At 49.6% G+C, this 12,455-nt stretch overlaps 13 non-coding genes across 13 annotated transcripts; all 13 read left to right on the plus strand.

Moving 5' to 3' along the window:
- Window positions 1-139: 139 nt before the first annotated feature.
- Window positions 140-221, plus strand: TRNAS-AGA (transfer RNA serine (anticodon AGA)). The gene has a single exon. It is a non-coding gene; the product is annotated as a tRNA-Ser (tRNA).
- A 1,852-nt stretch (window positions 222-2,073) lies between these two features.
- Window positions 2,074-2,155, plus strand: TRNAS-AGA (transfer RNA serine (anticodon AGA)). Its single transcript has one exon. It is a non-coding gene; the product is annotated as a tRNA-Ser (tRNA).
- Window positions 2,156-2,377: 222 nt separating this feature from the next.
- Window positions 2,378-2,459, plus strand: TRNAS-UGA (transfer RNA serine (anticodon UGA)). Its single transcript has one exon. It is a non-coding gene; the product is annotated as a tRNA-Ser (tRNA).
- A 557-nt stretch (window positions 2,460-3,016) lies between these two features.
- TRNAS-CGA (transfer RNA serine (anticodon CGA)) lies at window positions 3,017-3,101 on the plus strand. The gene has a single exon. It is a non-coding gene; the product is annotated as a tRNA-Ser (tRNA).
- Window positions 3,102-4,953: 1,852 nt separating this feature from the next.
- Window positions 4,954-5,035, plus strand: TRNAS-AGA (transfer RNA serine (anticodon AGA)). Its single transcript has one exon. It is a non-coding gene; the product is annotated as a tRNA-Ser (tRNA).
- A 222-nt stretch (window positions 5,036-5,257) lies between these two features.
- Window positions 5,258-5,339, plus strand: TRNAS-UGA (transfer RNA serine (anticodon UGA)). The gene has a single exon. It is a non-coding gene; the product is annotated as a tRNA-Ser (tRNA).
- A 570-nt stretch (window positions 5,340-5,909) lies between these two features.
- On the plus strand, window positions 5,910-5,991 carry TRNAS-CGA (transfer RNA serine (anticodon CGA)). The gene has a single exon. It is a non-coding gene; the product is annotated as a tRNA-Ser (tRNA).
- A 1,852-nt stretch (window positions 5,992-7,843) lies between these two features.
- Window positions 7,844-7,925, plus strand: TRNAS-AGA (transfer RNA serine (anticodon AGA)). The gene has a single exon. It is a non-coding gene; the product is annotated as a tRNA-Ser (tRNA).
- A 222-nt stretch (window positions 7,926-8,147) lies between these two features.
- On the plus strand, window positions 8,148-8,229 carry TRNAS-UGA (transfer RNA serine (anticodon UGA)). Its single transcript has one exon. It is a non-coding gene; the product is annotated as a tRNA-Ser (tRNA).
- A 570-nt stretch (window positions 8,230-8,799) lies between these two features.
- TRNAS-CGA (transfer RNA serine (anticodon CGA)) lies at window positions 8,800-8,881 on the plus strand. The gene has a single exon. It is a non-coding gene; the product is annotated as a tRNA-Ser (tRNA).
- A 1,852-nt stretch (window positions 8,882-10,733) lies between these two features.
- On the plus strand, window positions 10,734-10,815 carry TRNAS-AGA (transfer RNA serine (anticodon AGA)). Its single transcript has one exon. It is a non-coding gene; the product is annotated as a tRNA-Ser (tRNA).
- Window positions 10,816-11,037: 222 nt separating this feature from the next.
- TRNAS-UGA (transfer RNA serine (anticodon UGA)) lies at window positions 11,038-11,119 on the plus strand. Its single transcript has one exon. It is a non-coding gene; the product is annotated as a tRNA-Ser (tRNA).
- A 570-nt stretch (window positions 11,120-11,689) lies between these two features.
- Window positions 11,690-11,771, plus strand: TRNAS-CGA (transfer RNA serine (anticodon CGA)). The gene has a single exon. It is a non-coding gene; the product is annotated as a tRNA-Ser (tRNA).
- Window positions 11,772-12,455: the final 684 nt, after the last annotated feature.

The raw sequence follows: 12,455 nt of genomic DNA on the forward strand, positions 1-12,455 counted from the left end.
CTTTTAGCTTGAGACGCTTTAGAAAGTCTTCTGTGGAATAGGAATGATGTATAGGAGAGCAGGGAAAATGGTCCAGTGAACGGAAAGAAAAAAGACTACGGATGGAGGTAAAGTGCCCTGTTGAGATTCACTTGTGTGGGTAGTTGTGGCCGAGTGGTTAAGGCGATGGACTAGAAATCCATTGGGGTATCCCCGCGCAGGTTCGAATCCTGCCGACTACGTCGGTGCTCTTTCATAATGATGTGTTAGGTTTTTCCTTGGATGCCTCCTTTCCCAGGAATAAGCATGTATTATTCAACAACGTTGAGAGCACAGGTAAAACAAAGACAAGAATGTGAAACAATGCACTGTGCAATTCCAGCATGAAAACTCTCAAGGAGTACGCTGCCCAGGCCTACAGCTTCTCAGACACTGTGTCTGTCTATTTTGGGGAGCTGCAGAGAAGCCTTGCCTGTGCTTTTCGAGCCTGCTGTCTGGGGTGAGTGCCTGGATAAATTGTTGTTGGGAAGGACAAGGCAGCTAGCTCCTCTACAGGGGTCAATTTAGGAGGTTGGTGGGAAGCACAGGAAGGGGCAGGAAGGAAGCTCTCTGCTGTTGCTTCTCGGCCTAGGCAGAGCTGCAGGTGTGGTTAAAAAGGATTGGCGTTTGGCCAGGTCCCAGACCACAGTGCAACCTAGGGCAACAAGAGAGGTGAGGCTACTGAGGCCCTTACCCTGAGCCTTCTGACCCCACCGCCCCTTTGGCCCCGATCGGCCAAAACCTCTCTATAAGGGCTAAAGGTGATTATTATATATGCCTGAGTAACTTAGGGTCCCTCGCATAAATGGACTCCTGCTGAAGGAGCTCGCCTTTGCTTTGGGACTGGCCCAACACGGCCTTGCTCTCCTCAACAAACCTGCCACCAGCCAGGAGGCTGAATGGCTTGCAGAAGGACACTCCCAGGTATGCCCAAGCACTTCATTTGCATAGAGACTACCCTCTCTTGGGCCCGCCTCCACTCACCTATTAAGTAATGTGGCTAGAATATCAAGACAGAAAGAGGAGCAGGGCCTGACAGCCTTTCAAAGGCTCAACTGAGGTGCTGGGCTGACGGCTGGGATCACCAAAGACTGGGATGACTCCAATATGGAAGCAGAAGCCTTAGGGCAAACAAAGGTCAGCAGTTGATGTGCTATAAAGAAGAAGGGCTGCAGAGGGACTCAGCAAAGCCTTCGGAATACTTGTGGATTGGCAGGAGTGCCTATATTTGTTTTTTGAGAAGCACCTTGCCAGTGCAAAGGATTGCTGAGGAAGAGGAAGGAGCAGAGCGGAATGACTGGAGCCAGTGAGGTTGCCTGTGAAGACATGAAGGGCTATGTTGAAAGGGGCACCGCTTGCAGAGCCAAGTAGTCGTTACCAAGTGGTTAAGGCGATGGACTAGATATCATTTGGCGTCTCCACGAGTATGTTCAAATCCTGCCGACTACGTCAGATGACATTTTTGGGATTCCTCTTCAGGGCCTCCTGCGTGGGAGAACAAGGGAGCAGCCTCTATGCAAAGCAGTCAGTAAAACAGAATATGAAGCAAAGACCATTAAAGCCACAGAAGAAAGATATGAACCCAGGCCAAATGCATCCTGCTCCCCCTCCCTCACCTGTCAGGCACTAGTCTGCAGAGAAACTGAACACGCCCACTCTCCTCCAAGGAGAATTCAGCTCAGGAAACGCCTAGCCACAGGCCCTAGATTGGACGAGGCACTTCTTTTCATACCTGTAAAGACCAACCCGTCTCTCTGTGGAGTCCATTCATGGCCTCCAAGACAGAAGTTTTGCCATGGTGCCTATCGTGGCTGCCATCTCCCTGACGTTAAAGCTACCACCTCTTCCGGCCTGATTTTTTTCCCCCGTCTCAAAACATGAACATACAAGGAGTGCTAATTTCACATGCATGCCTGCTTTTAGCTTGAGACGCTTTAGAAAGTCTTCTGTGGAATAGGAATTATGTATAGGAGAGCAGGGAAAATGGTCCAGTGAACGGAAAGAAAAAAGACTACGGATGGAGGTAAAGTGCCCTGTTGAGATTCACTTGTGTGGGTAGTTGTGGACGAGTGGTTAAGGCGATGGACTAGAAATCCTTTGGGGTATCCCCGCGCAGGTTCGAATCCTGCCAACTACGCTGTCCCTTTTGTGAACAGTATTTTACCATAATTCTTTGAAATACCTTCTGGCATAAATGCAGGCTCCAAAAGCAGGACTAATAGGGTCAGCGGCCTGGGAGGGCTCAAACTTTTGCCATTGTGGCCTTCCTCTCTAGAAAAGGACTGCTTCTGTCCAGAGGCTAGACCGCCAGCAGAAATAGAAACGAGCTACGTTGAAAATGGACCATAGCTTTAAGCAAGTAGTCGTGGCCGAGTGGTTAAGGCGATGGACTTGAAATCCATTGGGGTCTCCCCGCGTAGGTTCAAATCCTGCCGACTACGTGCTACTTCACCTTTGGTGATATTTTATACTTCATATTAAATGGCATCTGCACAAGCAGGCCGAATATAGCTATCACTCTCAATAGAGCTAAGGAAGGCGAAACACTGGGCAGGGAATGGGATCAAAAGAGTGGCCGGAGAAGGCATGAGACTACCTGTCTGGCACTCCTGCCACTTGTGCACCCCAGCTGTCGAGAAGACACATGTCGAGTAATAGCCAAGGAGATTGGGAAAGAACTTCAGTTATCATCTCGCCAGTAAGTTCCATCTGAGGTATCAGATGCATGAAGGAAGTAGCCTTATTGGGGCGTCTGACAGTGTCATTATTTTCCTAAAGTGTCATAACTGCATTCTTTTACAACCTCCTTTTTGCTTTTCTCTGGCCAGGAACATGAACTTTATAATAGTGCCTTTGAGTCACGTCAGTATGCAGGTATGGACCGAGTGTGTTTTTTGCAGTAGAACGGATAGGCAAAGATGGGAAGGCAGTGGAGCAGAGTGAACTGAGGGAAAGAAAAAGACTGCTGTGAGAGTGAGAACCTCCGCTTAAGTGGCAGGCACCAGTCGTGGCCGAGTGGTTAAGGCGATGGACTCGAAATCCATTGGGGTGTCCCCGTGCAGGTTCAAATCCTGCCGACTACGTCGGTGCTCTTTCACAATGATGTGTTAGGTTTTTCCTTGGATGCCTCCTTTCCCAGGAATAAGCATGTATTATTCAACAACGTTGAGAGCACAGGTAAAACAAAGACAAGAATGTGAAACAATGCACTGTGCAATGCCAGCATGAAAACTCTCAAGGAGTACGCTGCCCAGGCCTACAGCTTCTCAGACACCGTATCTGTCTATTTTGGGGAGCTGCAGAGAAGCCTTGCCTGTGCTTTTCGAGCCTGCTGTCTGGGGTGAGTGCCTGGATAAATTGTTGTTGGGAAGGACAAGGCAGCTAGCTCCTCTACAGGGGTCAATTTAGGAGGTTGGTGGGAAGCACAGGAAGGGGCAGGAAGGAAGCTCTCTGCTGTTGCTTCTCGGCCTAGGCAGAGCTGCAGGTGTGGTTAAAAAGGATTGGCGTTTGGCCAGGTCCCAGACCACAGTGCAACCTAGGGCAACAAGAGAGGTGAGGCTACTGAGGCCCTTACCCTGAGCCTTCTGACCCCACCGCCCCTTTGGCCCCGATCGGCCAAAACCTCTCTATAAGGGCTAAAGGTGATTATTATATATGCCTGAGTAACTTAGGGTCCCTCGCATAAATGGACTCCTGCTGAAGGAGCTCGCCTTTGCTTTGGGACTGGCCCAACACGGCCTTGCTCTCCTCAACAAACCTGCCACCAGCCAGGAGGCTGAATGGCTTGCAGAAGGACACTCCCAGGTATGCCCAAGCACTTCATTTGCATAGAGACTACCCTCTCTTGGGCCCGCCTCCACTCACCTATTAAGTAATGTGGCTAGAATATCAAGACAGAAAGAGGAGCAGGGCCTGACAGCCTTTCAAAGGCTCAACTGAGGTGCTGGGCTGACGGCTGGGATCACCAAAGACTGGGATGACTCCAATATGGAAGCAGAAGCCTTAGGGCAAACAAAGGTCAGCAGTTGATGTGCTATAAAGAAGAAGGGCTGCAGAGGGCCTCAGCAAAGCCTTCGGAATACTTGTGGATTGGCAGGAGTGCCTATATTTGTTTTTTGAGAAGCACCTTGCCAGTGCAAAGGATTGCTGAGGAAGAGGAAGGAGCAGAGCGGAATGACTGGAGCCAGTAAGGTTGCCTGTGAAGACATGAAGGGCTATGTTGAAAGGGGCACCGCTTGCAGAGCCAAGTAGTCGTTACCAAGTGGTTAAGGCGATGGACTAGATATCATTTGGCGTCTCCACGAGTATGTTCAAATCCTGCCGACTACGTCAGATGACATTTTTGGGATTCCTCTTCAGGGCCTCCTGCGTGGGAGAACAAGGGAGCAGCCTCTATGCAAAGCAGTCAGTAAAACAGAATATGAAGCAAAGACCATTAAAGCCACAGAAGAAAGATATGAACCCAGGCCAAATGCATCCTGCTCCCCCTCCCTCACCTGTCAGGCACTAGTCTGCAGAGAAACTGAACACGCCCACTCTCCTCCAAGGAAAATTCAGCTCAGGAAACGCCTAGCCACAGGCCCTAGATTGGACGAGGCACTTCTTTTCAGACCTGTAAAGACCAACCCGTCTCTCTGTGGAGTCCATTCATGGCCTCCAAGACAGAAGTTTTGCCATGGTGCCTATCGTGGCTGCCATCTCCCTGACGTTAAAGCTACCACCTCTTCCGGCCTGATTTTTTTCCCCCGTCTCAAAACATGAACATACAAGGAGTGCTAATTTCACATGCATGCCTGCTTTTAGCTTGAGACGCTTTAGAAAGTCTTCTGTGGAATAGGAATTATGTATAGGAGAGCAGGGAAAATGGTCCAGTGAACGGAAAGAAAAAAGACTACGGATGGAGGTAAAGTGCCCTGTTGAGATTCACTTGTGTGGGTAGTTGTGGACGAGTGGTTAAGGCGATGGACTAGAAATCCATTGGGGTATCCCCGCGCAGGTTCGAATCCTGCCAACTACGCTGTCCCTTTTGTGAACAGTATTTTCCCATAATTCTTTGAAATACCTTCTGGCATAAATGCGGACTCCAAAAGCAGGACTAATAGGGTCAGGGCCCTGGGAGGGCTCAAACTTTTGCCATTGTGGCCTTCCTCTCTAGAAAAGGACTGCTTCTGTCCAGAGGCTAGACCGCCAGCAGAAATAGAAACGAGCTACGTTGAAAATGGACCATAGCTTTAAGCAAGTAGTCGTGGCCGAGTGGTTAAGGCGATGGACTTGAAATCCATTGGGGTCTCCCCGCGTAGGTTCAAATCCTGCCGACTACGTGCTACTTCACCTTTGGTGATATTTTATACTTCATATTAAATGGCATCTGCACAAGCAGGCCGAATATAGCTATCACTCTCAATAGAGCTAAGGAAGGCGAAACACTGGGCAGGGAATGGGATCAAAAGAGTGGCCGGAGAAGGCATGAGACTACCTGTCTGGCACTCCTGCCACTTGTGCACCCCAGCTGTCGAGAAGACACATGTCGAGTAATAGCCAAGGAGATTGGGAAAGAACTTCAGTTATCATCTCGCCAGTAAGTTCCATCTGAGGTATCAGATGCATGAAGGAAGTAGCCTTATTGGGGCGTCTGACAGTGTCATTATTTTCCTAAAGTGTCATAACTGCATTCTTTTACAACCTCCTTTTTGATTTTCTCTGGCCAGGAACATGAACTTTATAATAGTGCCTTTGAGTCACGTCAGTATGCAGGTATGGACCGAGTGTATTTTTTGCAGTAGAACGGATAGGCAAAGATGGGAAGGCAGTGGAGCAGAGTGAACTGAGGGAAAGAAAAAGACTGCTGTGAGAGTGAGAACCTCAGCTTAAGTGGCAGCCACCCCTTGTGAGTAGTCGTGGCCGAGTGGTTAAGGCGATGGACTCGAAATCCATTGGGGTGTCCCCGCGCAGGTTCAAATCCTGCCGACTACGTCGGTGCTCTTTCACAATGATGTGTTAGGTTTTTCCTTGGATGCCTCCTTTCCCAGGAATAAGCATGTATTATTCAACAACGTTGAGAGCACAGGTAAAACAAAGACAAGAATGTGAAACAATGCACTGTGCAATGCCAGCATGAAAACTCTCAAGGAGTACGCTGCCCAGGCCTACAGCTTCTCAGACACTGTATCTGTCTATTTTGGGGAGCTGCAGAGAAGCCTTGCCTGTGCTTTTCGAGCCTGCTGTCTGGGGTGAGTGCCTGGATAAATTGTTGTTGGGAAGGACAAGGCAGCTAGCTCCTCTACAGGGGTCAATTTAGGAGGTTGGTGGGAAGCACAGGAAGGGGCAGGAAGGAAGCTCTCTGCTGTTGCTTCTCGGCCTAGGCAGAGCTGCAGGTGTGGTTAAAAAGGATTGGCGTTTGGCCAGGTCCCAGACCACAGTGCAACCTAGGGCAACAAGAGAGGTGAGGCTACTGAGGCCCTTACCCTGAGCCTTCTGACCCCACCGCCCCTTTGGCCCTGATCGGCCAAAACCTCTCTATAAGGGCTAAAGGTGATTATTATATATGCCTGAGTAACTTAGGGTCCCTCGCATAAATGGACTCCTGCTGAAGGAGCTCGCCTTTGCTTTGGGACTGGCCCAACACGGCCTTGCTCTCCTCAACAAACCTGCCACCAGCCAGGAGGCTGAATGGCTTGCAGAAGGACACTCCCAGGTATGCCCAAGCACTTCATTTGCATAGAGACTACCCTCTCTTGGGCCCGCCTCCACTCACCTATTAAGTAATGTGGCTAGAATATCAAGACAGAAAGAGGAGCAGGGCCTGACAGCCTTTCAAAGGCTCAACTGAGGTGCTGGGCTGACGGCTGGGATCACCAAAGCCTGGGATGACTCCAATATGGAAGCAGAAGCCTTAGGGCAAACAAAGGTCAGCAGTTGATGTGCTGTAAAGAAGAAGGGCTGCAGAGGGCCTCAGCAAAGCCTTCGGAATACTTGTGGATTGGCAGGAGTGCCTATATTTGTTTTTTGAGAAGCACCTTGCCAGTGCAAAGGATTGCTGAGGAAGAGGAAGGAGCAGAGCGGAATGACTGGAGCCAGTGAGGTTGCCTGTGAAGACATGAAGGGCTATGTTGAAAGGGGCACCGCTTGCAGAGCCAAGTAGTCGTTACCAAGTGGTTAAGGCGATGGACTAGATATCATTTGGCGTCTCCACGAGTATGTTCAAATCCTGCCGACTACGTCAGATGACATTTTTGGGATTCCTCTTCAGGGCCTCCTGCGTGGGAGAACAAGGGAGCAGCCTCTATGCAAAGCAGTCAGTAAAACAGAATATGAAGCAAAGACCATTAAAGCCACAGAAGAAAGATATGAACCCAGGCCAAATGCATCCTGCTCCCCCTCCCTCACCTGTCAGGCACTAGTCTGCAGAGAAACTGAACACGCCCACTCTCCTCCAAGGAGAATTCAGCTCAGGAAACGCCTAGCCACAGGCCCTAGATTGGACGAGGCACTTCTTTTCATACCTGTAAAGACCAACCCGTCTCTCTGTGGAGTCCATTCATGGCCTCCAAGACAGAAGTTTTGCCATGGTGCCTATCGTGGCTGCCATCTCCCTGATGTTAAAGCTACCACCTCTTCCGGCCTGATTTTTTTCCCCCGTCTCAAAACATGAACATACAAGGAGTGCTAATTTCACATGCATGCCTGCTTTTAGCTTGAGACGCTTTAGAAAGTCTTCTGTGGAATAGGAATGATGTATAGGAGAGCAGGGAAAATGGTCCAGTGAACGGAAAGAAAAAAGACTACGGATGGAGGTAAAGTGCCCTGTTGAGATTCACTTGTGTGGGTAGTTGTGGCCGAGTGGTTAAGGCGATGGACTAGAAATCCATTGGGGTATCCCCGCGCAGGTTCGAATCCTGCCAACTACGCTGTCCCTTTTGTGAACAGTATTTTCCCATAATTCTTTGAAATACCTTCTGGCATAAATGCGGGCTCCAAAAGCAGGACTAATAGGGTCAGCGGCCTGGGAGGGCTCAAACTTTTGCCATTGTGGCCTTCCTATCTAGAAAAGGACTGCTTCTGTCCAGAGGCTAGACCGCCAGCAGAAATAGAAACGAGCTACGTTGAAAATGGACCATAGCTTTAAGCAAGTAGTCGTGGCCGAGTGGTTAAGGCGATGGACTTGAAATCCATTGGGGTCTCCCCGCGTAGGTTCAAATCCTGCCGACTACGTGCTACTTCACCTTTGGTGATATTTTATACTTCATATTAAATGGCATCTGCACAAGCAGGCCGAATATAGCTATCACTCTCAATAGAGCTAAGGAAGGCGAAACACTGGGCAGGGAAAGGGATCAAAAGAGTGGCCGGAGAAGGCATGAGACTACCTGTCTGGCACTCCTGCCACTTGTGCACCCCAGCTGTCGAGAAGACACATGTCGAGTAATAGCCAAGGAGATTGGGAAAGAACTTCAGTTATCATCTCGCCAGTAAGTTCCATCTGAGGTATCAGATGCATGAAGGAAGTAGCCTTATTGGGGCGTCTGACAGTGTCATTATTTTCCTAAAGTGTCATAACTGCATTCTTTTACAACCTCCTTTTTGCTTTTCTCTGGCCAGGAACATGAACTTTATAATAGTGCCTTTGAGTCACGTCAGTATGCAGGTATGGACCGAGTGTGTTTTTTGCAGTAGAACGGATAGGCAAAGATGGGAAGGCACTGGAGCAGAGTGAACTGAGGGAAAGAAAAAGACTGCTGTGAGAGTGAGAACCTCAGCTTAAGTGGCAGCCACCCCTCGTGAGTAGTCGTGGCCGAGTGGTTAAGGCGATGGACTCGAAATCCATTGGGGTGTCCCTGCACAGGTTCAAATCCTGCCGACTACGTCGGTGCTCTTTCACAATGATGTGTTAGGTTTTTCCTTGGATGCCTCCTTTCCCAGGAATAAGCATGTATTATTCAACAACGTTGAGAGCACAGGTAAAACAAAGACAAGAATGTGAAACAATGCACTGTGCAATGCCAGCATGAAAACTCTCAAGGAGTACGCTGCCCAGGCCTACAGCTTCTCAGACACTGTATCTGTCTATTTTGGGGAGCTGCAGAGAAGCCTTGCCTGTGCTTTTTGAGCCTGCTGTCTGGGGTGAGTGCCTGGATAAATTGTTGTTGGGAAGGACAAGGCAGCTAGCTCCTCTACAGGGGTCAATTTAGGAGGTTGGTGGGAAGCACAGGAAGGGGCAGGAAGGAAGCTCTCTGCTGTTGCTTCTCGGCCTAGGCAGAGCTGCAGGTGTGGTTAAAAAGGATTGGCGTTTGGCCAGGTCCCAGACCACAGTGCAACCTAGGGCAACAAGAGAGGTGAGGCTACTGAGGCCCTTACCCTGAGCCTTCTGACCCCACCGCCCCTTTGGCCCTGATCGGCCAAAACCTCTCTATAAGGGCTAAAGGTGATTATTATATATGCCTGAGTAACTTAGGGTCCCTCGCATAAATGGACTCCTGCTGAAGGAGCTCGCCTTTGCTTTGGGACTGGCCCAACACGGCCTTGCTCTCCTCAACAAACCTGCCACCAGCCAGGAGGCTGAATGGCTTGCAGAAGGACACTCCCAGGTATGCCCAAGCACTTCATTTGCATAGAGACTACCCTCTCTTGGGCCCGCCTCCACTCACCTATTAAGTAATGTGGCTAGAATATCAAGACAGAAAGAGGAGCAGGGCCTGACAGCCTTTCAAAGGCTCAACTGAGGTGCTGGGCTGACGGCTGGGATCACCAAAGCCTGGGATGACTCCAATATGGAAGCAGAAGCCTTAGGGCAAACAAAGGTCAGCAGTTGATGTGCTGTAAAGAAGAAGGGCTGCAGAGGGCCTCAGCAAAGCCTTCGGAATACTTGTGGATTGGCAGGAGTGCCTATATTTGTTTTTTGAGAAGCACCTTGCCAGTGCAAAGGATTGCTGAGGAAGAGGAAGGAGCAGAGCGGAATGACTGGAGCCAGTGAGGTTGCCTGTGAAGACATGAAGGGCTATGTTGAAAGGGGCACCGCTTGCAGAGCCAAGTAGTCGTTACCAAGTGGTTAAGGCGATGGACTAGATATCATTTGGCGTCTCCACGAGTATGTTCAAATCCTGCCGACTACGTCAGATGACATTTTTGGGATTCCTCTTCAGGGCCTCCTGCGTGGGAGAACAAGGGAGCAGCCTCTATGCAAAGCAGTCAGTAAAACAGAATATGAAGCAAAGACCATTAAAGCCACAGAAGAAAGATATGAACCCAGGCCAAATGCATCCTGCTCCCCCTCCCTCACCTGTCAGGCACTAGTCTGCAGAGAAACTGAACACGCCCACTCTCCTCCAAGGAGAATTCAGCTCAGGAAACGCCTAGCCACAGGCCCTAGATTGGACGAGGCACTTCTTTTCATACCTGTAAAGACCAACCCGTCTCTCTGTGGAGTCCATTCATGGCCTCCAAGACAGAAGTTTTGCCATGGTGCCTATCGTGGCTGCCATCTCCCTGACGTTAAAGCTACCACCTCTTCCGGCCTGATTTTTTTCCCCCGTCTCAAAACATGAACATACAAGGAGTGCTAATTTCACATGCATGCCTGCTTTTAGCTTGAGACGCTTTAGAAAGTCTTCTGTGGAATAGGAATGATGTATAGGAGAGCAGGGAAAATGGTCCAGTGAACGGAAAGAAAAAAGACTACGGATGGAGGTAAAGTGCCCTGTTGAGATTCACTTGTGTGGGTAGTTGTGGCCGAGTGGTTAAGGCGATGGACTAGAAATCCATTGGGGTATCCCCGCGCAGGTTCGAATCCTGCCAACTACGCTGTCCCTTTTGTGAACAGTATTTTCCCATAATTCTTTGAAATACCTTCTGGCATAAATGCGGGCTCCAAAAGCAGGACTAATAGGGTCAGCGGCCTGGGAGGGCTCAAACTTTTGCCATTGTGGCCTTCCTCTCTAGAAAAGGACTGCTTCTGTCCAGAGGCTAGACCGCCAGCAGAAATAGAAACGAGCTACGTTGAAAATGGACCATAGCTTTAAGCAAGTAGTCGTGGCCGAGTGGTTAAGGCGATGGACTTGAAATCCATTGGGGTCTCCCCGCGTAGGTTCAAATCCTGCCGACTACGTGCTACTTCACCTTTGGTGATATTTTATACTTCATATTAAATGGCATCTGCACAAGCAGGCCGAATATAGCTATCACTCTCAATAGAGCTAAGGAAGGCGAAACACTGGGCAGGGAATGGGATCAAAAGAGTGGCCGGAGAAGGCATGAGACTACCTGTCTGGCACTCCTGCCACTTGTGCACCCCAGCTGTCGAGAAGACACATGTCGAGTAATAGCCAAGGAGATTGGGAAAGAACTTCAGTTATCATCTCGCCAGTAAGTTCCATCTGAGGTATCAGATGCATGAAGGAAGTAGCCTTATTGGGGCGTCTGACAGTGTCATTATTTTCCTAAAGTGTCATAACTGCATTCTTTTACAACCTCCTTTTTGATTTTCTCTGGCCAGGAACATGAACTTTATAATAGTGCCTTTGAGTCACGTCAGTATGCAGGTATGGACCGAGTGTATTTTTTGCAGTAGAACGGATAGGCAAAGATGGGAAGGCAGTGGAGCAGAGTGAACTGAGGGAAAGAAAAAGACTGCTGTGAGAGTGAGAACCTCAGCTTAAGTGGCAGCCACCCCTTGTGAGTAGTCGTGGCCGAGTGGTTAAGGCGATGGACTCGAAATCCATTGGGGTGTCCCCGCGCAGGTTCAAATCCTGCCGACTACGTCGGTGCTCTTTCACAATGATGTGTTAGGTTTTTCCTTGGATGCCTCCTTTCCCAGGAATAAGCATGTATTATTCAACAACGTTGAGAGCACAGGTAAAACAAAGACAAGAATGTGAAACAATGCACTGTGCAATGCCAGCATGAAAACTCTCAAGGAGTACGCTGCCCAGGCCTACAGCTTCTCAGACACTGTATCTGTCTATTTTGGGGAGCTGCAGAGAAGCCTTGCCTGTGCTTTTTGAGCCTGCTGTCTGGGGTGAGTGCCTGGATAAATTGTTGTTGGGAAGGACAAGGCAGCTAGCTCCTCTACAGGGGTCAATTTAGGAGGTTGGTGGGAAGCACAGGAAGGGGCAGGAAGGAAGCTCTCTGCTGTTGCTTCTCGGCCTAGGCAGAGCTGCAGGTGTGGTTAAAAAGGATTGGCGTTTGGCCAGGTCCCAGACCACAGTGCAACCTAGGGCAACAAGAGAGGTGAGGCTACTGAGGCCCTTACCCTGAGCCTTCTGACCCCACCGCCCCTTTGGCCCTGATCGGCCAAAACCTCTCTATAAGGGCTAAAGGTGATTATTATATATGCCTGAGTAACTTAGGGTCCCTCGCATAAATGGACTCCTGCTGAAGGAGCTCGCCTTTGCTTTGGGACTGGCCCAACACGGCCTTGCTCTCCTCAACAAACCTGCCACCAG

This window comes from Pleurodeles waltl, chromosome 7 (genome assembly GCF_031143425.1).
Source record: "Pleurodeles waltl isolate 20211129_DDA chromosome 7, aPleWal1.hap1.20221129, whole genome shotgun sequence".
NCBI classification, from domain to species: Eukaryota; Metazoa; Chordata; class Amphibia; order Caudata; family Salamandridae; genus Pleurodeles; species Pleurodeles waltl.